Here is a 9,177-nt window from a genome sequence, read left to right as displayed (position 1 = left end):
TCAGTATTGAACAAGGACTAATTACAGAGCAGATACTATCAGCTAAAAGGCCAGGCATTTGCATTCGATTAGTTTAACTGTATACGAAAAAGATAAAACACTTGAAACGAGGGAATTTTTTAAAACTCGATCAAAAAAAAAAAAAAAAAAAAAAAAAAAAAAAAAGATAGAGACAATGTCCGTTTGCAAATCTGAGACATTACGATCTAGGAAGTATAAGAAAACTTCTGGGATCTAACTGACAAGAGAACCCCGACACAAAAAGCCTTTCGTGGACATACACAAACGCTCATGCCCATCTTGCCTTTTATATAATAGAAGAAAAAGAAAATAAAAACACTAGAACCAGAAGGTTCTAGAAGATTGTGAGAGTTCTTAAGACCAGGACTGAAGGAAAAAAAAAGAAAAAAAAACATTTTTAAAGACCCCCCCCTCCCTTTTTGCATGCTTCTTTTCTTTCAGGTTTTACAAATCAAGAAAGATTTGTGTAGGTTTACTTTAAAAAGGGACACCGTATATTTTCCCGGTTTTATTTGTCACGATAAATCTAAATTTGTCATTCATTTGTAAACACGTCAAATAGCAGACATGGTCGGAGGTCTTGCGAGCAAGAGTTTTGAAATATATTTTTAAAGAGTTAAAAGAAAAAATACAGATTTACAAGACATTTTCTTTAATATTAAATATTTACAAAACTTTTAAGGATTAACAAAAAACTTTAATGTAATAAAACGAACGTATTTAAATAAATGGGTGTCTTTCTCAGTGCGTTGTTTTTATACATTTACAGAACTTTTGCCAACCTCAAAAGCCGTTCTTAACATGGGGAGGTTGGGAGGTGTTTATTCAGAAAGCCGTTCTTAACATGGGGTGGTTGTTGGGTGTTTTTACTACGCTGGGGCAGGTCGTAAAATAATACCAAATAAATAAACCGACGTTATAACTGAGAATTTTGGATGATGTCAATTAAAAAATACATAATGTAAAAAATTAAAATTATTATAACCAAACTTTAATTGCAGAAACAAATATAAAATAACCGACTTGTTCGGATTCTTGCAACCAAGATTAATTTTTATATCCTTTGTGTGCGTGTGGTTTTTTTTTTATTATTATTTTTTTTTTATCTTTGCGCGTTTTTAATACAATCTAATATTTATTTAAAGTGCGATGTATGTAGGTGGTCAGTGAAAGAGAAATCCTTCTAGATCGAGGCAATTTTTATGAATAATAAAATCACAAGTATAAGCAAAACAATCGAGATTTTTAAAAATATATTTTATTCACATATCTTTTATAACTTTTATTTTTATAAAGATGAAGTGTAGCAAGCACTAGCATCACAAGATTTTTTTTTATAATTTTCATTAAAAAAAAAAAAAAAAACTTGCTATTTGCTTATTTCTCCATAATGACAAATTGAGTGCAAGTAAGTTTAGTGTCCGAAAATTTCAGTTTCTCATGATTTGTAATTAATATACTTCATCTTTATTTTTATTTTTTTTATTATAATTATTAGTTTTATTAAACAATTCTGTAAATATATAAAAAGAACGCCCTGAGAAAGACACCCATTTATTTAAATATATTTTGTTTAAATACGTTAAATAATGGGGGTACAGTACACAGATTCGAAAAAGTTGTCAAACAAATTTATAACAAATGTTATCAAAGGCAATATAAGTTACTTTCTCTACCTAACCGGATATGTTTTTAGTATTTTTATTTAATGGAGCATGTTTGTTTTAATGTAGCATTTTTTATTTATTTTTTTTTTATTTTATTTTTTTTTAAGTATTATAAATTTTACTAACAAGCTGGAGAAATGTTTCATAATTTTACATCCCGTTGTCAATTCATATCGTACGCCTCCCGATACATTGTTTCGTCAACATGGGACCATTTCATATCTCCCGAAGACGCTTCCGTATTTAGCAAAAAAAAAAAAAAAAAAAAAAAAAAAAAATGGGTGACCAATTTACCAGAACACTAACTAAAAAGTGAGCACCCTTTTCAAATGTCGAAATTTTTTTTTATTTTTTTTTCAATTTTTCTTTTTTATGATCTGGTTAATTAGTGTCCAATCAATAATAATCCAGTGAAAAAATAAATGTCAAAAACCCATCAGTATAAAAATTACTGTTTATTCTGAAAGGCGTTCTAAACACGGGGGAGGTTGGGGGTGTTTATACTACGCTCTCTGGGTGCTCTCATAGGTGTCAAACTTCGTGAAAAATATTGAATTCGACCCCCTGTCTTTCCAAGCTTTGTAACTACTCGAAAAATGTAATTTAAACCCTAATTTTAATATTCAATTAAAGGAGCAAGGACCAAGGTTTCATTTAAAAAAAATGAAAAAAAATGAAAAAATATGTATAGGTTTTAAACTTCGGACTTTACAGGTAAATTTCCAAAAAACTTTTCTTTTGAATTAGAATATATTATTTGTTGATCTTTTATCTTCAATTTGTGATATAAAACTTTGGCACATAAATTTAATTTTTAATAGACATTTCAAAATGGGGGCGTGAATTAAAAAAAAAACGTTTGTCTAAAATATTATATTCGGTTTATTGGAACGAGCATAAATTTCACTGACCCTGAAAATATCGTAAAATTCAATTAATTTAATTACTGTTTTATAAAAAATAAAAATATTTATTACTTTTTATACAACTTTAGTTTATTTTGGAAGTATAATCCATAAAGAAAATAAACAACCCACTTTTAAAAGAGAAATTATGAGTTTTTTTAATATTTTATTCGCAGTTTCCTGTTAGGGGTGTCAAAAATTCCTACAAAAAATTCTGATACACCTAGAAAAAAAAAAAGAAAAAAAAAAAAAAAAAAAGAAAAAACTCCCTCATCGATTTTTGTTCGCTAACTTGGTGGTTCCACACTTTATTGCCGAAATTGGAGACGCCATTTTATTTCACGCACCTGCTCTCCAAATTTAGGGGAGAACATTATTAAACTATGGCCTTCGGGACAAGATCAAAGTGTAGTATCTGTTCTTCAGATGCTGCACTTCAATTTCTTGTTCTCTATCAGTGGAGTAGAAATCCTTCACGACTGAGACAATTTTTATTTTTGTTCCTTTGCTCCACGTTAAAAAACGACCCTGGTGTCTAACTGTCCCGTGGAGAGGCATTGTAAATAGGAACTATGGCCGAAGCAAGCGTGAAATAAATAAAAAATTAAACTTCCGGAAAGAACTATTAAAAAAAAATAAAGTGAAAGAGAACATATCCGTAATTGTTTAATTGGAAATGTTTCGATTTAATGAAAACGCGAAAGTTTTTCATGGAACATTTTTTTTTATTAAAAACAGAAAATGGTTTAAACTGGGCGAGCGCCATTTGAAAACAAAACCAAAACATTTATTGTATAAAAATTTATCAAAATATAATTGGAAAAACATTTATTGAAAAGTTTGCGTAAAAAAAAAAAAAAAAAAAAAAAAAAAAAAAAGCCACCTTTTTTCTTTTTTTTTCCTCTTCGGGTGGAAGAAAATAAGGTATTTCTGCAGTTTACGAACCATACAAGGTGCATGGAGGTTTTATGGGTTCTCCTAATATCGAACTGCTATGAATTCGGAATAGGGGCATGTGAGCGCGAAAAACCGAAAGTAGAATCAGGGAGACATCTGCTTCAGGAAAACCGTTTTATATTTTTTTTTTTTTTTTACGTGGGTTCAGAATAAAAAAAAACACCTCCTTCTCCCCATGTTAAGAAGGACTTTCTAAATAACGTTATCATTTCAACACGGTTCAATAAGTTTAGTATCCTGATATTTTTCGTTTGTAAAAAGCTTAGGTGAAACACCAGCCTAGTTAGTTAAAGACTATCCTCTCCTCCATATGTTAAGAATGGATTTCTAATTAATAATGTTATGGTCCGCAAACTGCATAAGTACCAATATCAGAACAAATTGAATTTTTCTATTTAAAAAAATAATAAGGTACTTATGCAACCGAAGTGAAATAATGTTATTTAGAAAGCCATTCTTAACATGGGGAGAGGGTGTTTTGTAACTATTCTTTACTTTCACCTAACAATCTAAAAAACAAAAATAAGGAGATACTTGTGCATCTATGTTACCGCGCTGAAATAACGTTATTTAGACAGCCATTCTTAACATGGGGAGGAGGGAATATTTGGTCAATGTGGCCTGGCTGTTCTGCTGAAGACTTACCTGCAAAGAGTTGCTTTTTAGTCGTATAACCCCCAACCTCCCCGTGTTAAGGACGACTTTCGGAATAAACACCTGCAACCTCCCCATGGTATAAACGGCTTTCGAAAAACCCTTTGTAGGTGAGGTAAGTCTTCAGTGGGACAACCAAGTTATGTTGACAGATTATTTTGTAACTATTCTGTACTTTCACCTAATAATTTAATGAACAAAAGATATCGTAAAAATTGAATTTAACTCAAAAATATTATTTAAAAACAAAAACAAAAAATAGCACGACGATAAGTGGCAAGTGCAGAAGCACCAAAAATAAATAAAAATAAAACTTACCTTTTTTTTCTTCTTTTATATATCTATTTATAAAAGTTGTGAAATCCTTGATAAAATGTTTTTTATTGTTCGTTTTTTTAATTGTAACTTCTTTTTACCTTTCGTATTATTTTTTTTTTTTTTTATGCGCCCAAAACCAAAACCGCGACACGAAATGAACAACAGCTGGTCACAACTATCAGAGACGTAAAAGCAAAACAAAAAAATGGGCCGTTAGACTTAAATTTAACGTGAAACGTCTTCCTTATAAATGAAACTGTGCTTCGTTAATACACGCGGATTGATCTGTATCCTTTAAGTGGCCACCCCTGTGGGCGGTATTAAAGAAAAACTCACAAAACCACGATTTTTCCTTATTTACATGTCAAATGCCAAACAATTAAGACATGTTTTGGTTTGTTTTCTCTCTCTTTCTCTCTTGCGGAGAAGCATCGTTAGTTATCTGCCCTTGTTTGCATGGATGCTGCGATTGGTCGGTAGGCGGTGTTGCCAATTTAGCGGATTTCCGCTGGATTTGGAGATTTCGTTTGGAATCTAGCCAGTAAAATTTGGAATCTAGCGACTAGCGTCGAGCGACTATTCTCTGTAAATTCTGGAGATTTTGCTAGTAAAATTTCGATCTAGCGGCTAGTAATTCTGGCGATTTACTTTTTCACCAAATTAGTTATTAACCTTCATGTACTCGCTTGCATATCCGTTACTGAGTATATTAAGAAGTTCGTTTTTAATAATTTTTAAATAGAAAAGGTAGGCTTTTAATATCAATGTCAGCCCGAGAAAGAAACCTATCTGTGTTTTCATTTTCATGGCAAGTGTTCGTCTGAGCTCAAATCTATGCTTCCTCCCCCCCCCCCCCGTCTGACTTTCATGAAAAACACTAGTCTAGCTGAAAACACTATCACTAATTTCCCCTACTCTTTATCTGTACCTAAATCTAAACGTAGATTTAATGAGCCAAGCTTTTTCCTTAGAACAACTGCACGCCTATGGAACTCTGTTCCGTTTTCCTGCTTTCCAACTGACTACAATATGGTTGTCTTCAAGTCCAACGTGAACAAGTTCGTGCCCTTAAGTAATTCAATTTACCAAGTTTCCACTACTAGCGATTACTACGTCATTTACCCATTGATTACTGTACACACACTAACCTTTATCCTCGAGTGGCCTTTGGGCCTTGATAAGTGGTGACTCCTTTGTGTGTGTGTGTGTGTGTGTGTGTATATATATATATATATATATATATATATATATATATATATATATATATATATATATAAATATTAAAATTTAGCGGTTTTCTAGCGATATTTTTATTCCGATCTGGCGGGTTTTTAAACCCTCAGTTAGCAACACTGTCCGTAGGCGGTGCTAATATATGACATTCGAGCTGGGAGGGATCATTATTTTGTCTTGTGACCATCCCCCCTCCTCTCTCATGTTCGCATACAGTTTTCGCTTAATCTTCTTTTGTTTCCGTAGATCCCCCTCTCACTCTCTCATGCAAAATAATGTTTTTTAATTCCTCGCTAGAAAAGGCTTTCTGGCTTAAAATCGATGGATTTAAGCAAAGTTGACAGGTCCCGGCCTAGAAACAAAATGGCTGATCGAGAATAGAGTTTTGTGTAAAAATGGAAACTGAAACAAAATACGAAACCAGCACAAAACTGAATAAAACTGAAACGAAATAAAGTGTTATGAAATTATTTTTAAAACTATTTTCTACAAAAAGAAGTTTTTAATTTTATTAAAAAAAAAAAAAAAATCTGACACTTATGCGGCAATTAAGAGTAAAGAATACACATTGTAGGGGACTAGGATATATAAATACCCCAATCCCGTTACAAAAGAATAATGAAACGAATGGGAATTGAAGGAAACAAAGACTCAATTAATGGATAAGATAAACGTTGTTTATTTGCTGTTGAAAGAAATGAACGTTTTAGTTATAATGTGTCCGCGCGTATGTAACCAATGTTCGTTGCAGGACTGGTGTTGTAGCAAGAAAAGGAAATGTGTTTTCATCTCAAGTTCGGGTCACTATTGTTTGTTCGCGCGTGGGAAGAGAAATAAATGTTGTAGGAAAATTGAGAATGGTAGTCCAGCGTGTAGACAAAGAAGAGGATATTAGAGTTGTCATCAGTTAGTAGTCAGCTACGTGAAGGTGTTCTTAGTGACCAGTAGTAGATGGAGAGAGAAAGAGTGAGAATGTATACATACAGTCTTTAGCTCGTGCCCCATACATAGTCGCAGTGGTGTTGACGCGCGCGAGCGTGCGCCTCCCGAAGGGGAGGCAGTTGGTTAGCCCAACCTCTCTAGTCGAGAGCTAGTCCTAAAAAGGGTTAGAAACAGCTTGTCTCCATGTTTTATACTCGCTTCCGGAGTGTCTTTTGCGCATGTGTATGTCCTTAGAAAGCGGAAGTGACATCGTCCATGTGTGTGTTCGTGTTCGCGTGTGTGAGTACATGTGTATACGTAAGCGTGTGTGTATATACACGTGAATGTGAGTGTATGTACGCGAACGTGAATATGTGTACATGTGTGGACGTGGGCGCGTATGTTTGTGTGCGCGTATGTATATGACAGCTTGAAATGTGAATGTGTTTTTGTGTGAGACTTGAAAAGGCTCGTACAACATAAAAGTCTGTATGGTGTACGTAACAGTTACAGAACGAAGATGTCATATCCCAAAAGTCCCGTAATTTGATCAAATTTTATGACTAAGCGAGTCGTAGTGTTTTCATCCGCCATGATTAAATCGAATGAAATAAAAAAGGGGAGACAACTTAATTCGAAGTTGAGAGCGCGAAAACTCAGTCTTGCGTTCAATGCAGTTTGGTAGTAAAATCGCTAAAAATTGTAAATTTTGATTTTCTTAATTTTAAATAATGTGAGAAATTTAATTCTCACAAACTCAATACTCCCTGGCAGAGGCAAAATAAATCCACAAATTACAAAAGCCATACCTTTAAACTCAAAATTTATTCAATTATAACAGCAAAGAAAAGTTATTGGTTCTGGTATAATTCATTGCAAAACGGTGGGCAAGTTTTGCCTCCCGGTAAATATGAAGAATTACTCCACCCTCGAAAATTCCTTTAAAATTACCACTCATTTGGATTTTCGGGCTCGCTGAAAATGAAAATAACGTTTAAAATTACGGCAAACGAGTAGTTTCCAAGATATGAAGAAATGTTAGTTTTAAAAAAAAGTGGGGGATCACTTTTCTATATCAATTTAACGTAAACATACGTAGGGGGGGACTTTGCTGTTTGCTGTTTTTGTTTTACGGCATAACAACCCATTTCAGATTATTTAATGCCGAATTCAGTTATTTTGAAGAAAATTTTTTTTAATAGAATATATATATATCTTCTATCTATATATATAAAAGCGAAAATGTATGTATGCATGTATGTATGTTTGTGTGTCTGCTAAAAACTTTTGACTGACGCAACAAAAATTCACAAACTTGGTATCATATTAAAGCCCCACCCTCCAGACGACAAATATCGAAAAATTAGCCCAAAAGGACCATCAGAAGTGCGTCAACTGATCGATTTTCTGCAGGAGGGGCCCAAAAAAGTGACATTTTAATGTTAAACATTACATATTTTTAAATCGATTTATAACTGCCCCAAAAAATACGGGCGCCAACTCTTCTACATAAAGTATACACGGGGCCGTTTATTTTGGATCAACTTGTATTTAAAACCCGCTGAGTCATGTCACGTGATCTTGACGTCAGCAAGCTCTAATGGCAGTCTGAATTTAAAAATTGTTGTTATCAGTAAAAAAAGATTTAACCCTCACACTAGCTAAACTATGAACTTCTACGCTATGACAACGTTACCAAAGTTATTAGCACATTCAAAATAGTTAGATACGATAGTTAAACGAAAAATAACAAGCCAAAAATGTGAAGTAAAAAAAAAAATATGCTTACAAAAAGTATTAACAATTGAAGTTTTTACAACAAAAAAAACAGCCAGACGCCATTTTCTTTTTAGTAACAGTCTTTAGAGTAAGGAAGACGAAGTGAGAGAGAGAAAGAGAGAGACGCAAACAGAGAGAGAGAGAGAGAGAGAGAGAGAGAGAAAAAGAAAAACATTAACTTTTTCACCCCGAAATCGACAATTTTCGGCGGGGGGCGGGGTCAACAACGCATGCGTCAGATGACGTCATGACGTCGTGACCTGATTTACTTTAAATAGTTGAAAAACCGAACAAATTTCAGATGCATTGGTTTAGCCCAGGTAGTTAAGGCCTTGGTTCATTATCTAAACGTTTTGGGTTCGAATCATGGTGTGAGATGTTTTTTTTTAATTTAAATATTGAACCCTGTATTATTAAAGTCATTTTTCACGTAACGTTCGTTATCCTGTTTTGTTTTTTTTACTTCGCATATTCTTAGCGACACCCAAAAACACCCGAGTACTCACCGATCTTTTAAATTTTAATATCGAAACAGGCTTATTTAAGCCATTTTTCACATGTTCGTTTCCTGTTTTCATCGTTCGTTTGCCTTACGTTAGTTTTTTTGTGTTTTTTTTTCGATGTTTTAATTTTTCTAACTTCGCTTATAACAATGCTTACATCGTCATCGTCGTCGTCGTAACGCTCGACGACTTTCAAACATCTTTCACTTATTCGCTTAT

General features: G+C 33.3%; 1 protein-coding gene across 2 annotated transcripts in view; it reads right to left on the bottom strand.

The window, feature by feature from the left end:
• The window catches only part of LOC145263625 (ferric reductase SjCytb561-like), a 127,897-nt gene extending 122,941 nt beyond the window's left edge, over nt 1-4,956 (bottom strand). For both annotated transcript variants that reach the window (XM_080120468.1, XM_080120469.1), the window contains exon 1: nt 4,523-4,956. The gene's annotated coding sequence lies outside the window, so the exon portion shown is untranslated. The remainder of the gene's footprint in view (nt 1-4,522) is intronic.
• Nucleotides 4,957-9,177: the final 4,221 nt, after the last annotated feature.

The sequence above is a fragment of the Euprymna scolopes genome, chromosome 39 (assembly GCF_053919585.1).
Source record: "Euprymna scolopes isolate OS-2025 chromosome 39, ASM5391958v1, whole genome shotgun sequence".
In the NCBI taxonomy this organism is placed as follows: Eukaryota; Metazoa; Mollusca; class Cephalopoda; order Sepiida; family Sepiolidae; genus Euprymna; species Euprymna scolopes.
This window is presented reverse-complemented; position numbering and strand designations above follow the sequence as displayed.